Here is a 1289-nt window from a genome sequence, read left to right as displayed (position 1 = left end):
GCCTCCCCTCCCAGAGGCAGCGGAGCGGTGCGGGGGGCGGATGGGATCCAGCGGGCCCGCCCCTCTCTTCTTCGGAGCCCCCCCTCCCCCCCAAGCCTTGCCGCTCCCCCCGCCGCGAGAACATTTGCTCCGGGGGCGGGAGACTGACTCCCCCAGAGCGTTTGGTGTGGTGGTTAAGTGCGAGAGCCGGGTTTGATTCCCCACTCCTCCACAGGCAGCCAGCTGGTGTGACCTTGGGTCAGTCACAAGTTCTCTCAGAGGTGTTCTCTCAGGACTAGCAGCCCTTGAAAGAGCTCTCTCAGCCCCACCTGCCTCACAGGGTGCCTATTGTGGGGAGGGGGAGGGGGAGGAGCCAGTTTGGTGTCGTGGTTCAGTGCCCAGACTCTAATCTGGGAGAACCGGGTTCGATTCGGGGGCGGGAGACTGACTCCCCCAGAGCGTTTGGTGTGGTGGTTAAGTGCGAGAGCCGGGTTTGATTCCGCACTCCTCCACAGGCAGCCAGCTGGTGTGACCTTGGGCAAGCCATAGTTCTCTCACAAGCAGTCCTTGAAAAAGAGCCGTTTCTGCCAGAGCTCTCTCAGCCCCACCAACCTCACAGGGTGCCTGTTGTGGGGAGGGGAAGGAGTTTGTAAACTGCTCTGAGACTCCCTTTGGGTAGTGAAGGGCGGGGTATAAATCCAATCTCTTCTTTCTCATTAACATTTTTATTGGTTTTTAAGCAAAGTACAATGCATACAATACATATGTATCTTAAGGATTACAGACAGTAAAATGCAAAATGTTTACACAGAAATAGACTTAGTTTCAGTGAAAGCTATGCATAACCCTTATAAGAATCAACTAGTATATAATACATAAATTCAAAAAAACATATTTCCCTTTAAAGTATATCTAGGCTCCAAATCAACAACCAGTTGTGGAATTTCACCTTGAGATGTGAGATATTCAAGTACTGGTAACCAGATTGTAGGGAAGGTGGAATGCGTAGAAGGCTGAGAAAAACGTGCTATATTGTCTGATTTTTGCCATGACATACAGATTCCATATCTTTTGATGCCATTGCGCGAGTGTAGGAGGGTTTGGAGATTTCCAGTTCAGTGCTATGGTGTTCCGAGCAGCATATAACAGCAAAGAGATTTGCTCTCTGATGGAATATGAGTTGACTGCTATCCCCCAAGTATTGAACAGGAGATCATCCAGTGTAAAAGTCAGTTTGACATTAGTGAATGATGAGGTGCGTGAAATCTGACTGCCTCTCCTCCTGTGCAGCAGGCCAGGCAGGATGTACC

Source organism: Gekko japonicus, unplaced genomic scaffold (assembly GCF_001447785.1).
Source record: "Gekko japonicus isolate JY-2015 unplaced genomic scaffold, Gekko_japonicus_V1.1 scaffold2109, whole genome shotgun sequence".
Taxonomy (NCBI): Eukaryota; Metazoa; Chordata; class Lepidosauria; order Squamata; family Gekkonidae; genus Gekko; species Gekko japonicus.
This window is presented reverse-complemented; position numbering follows the sequence as displayed.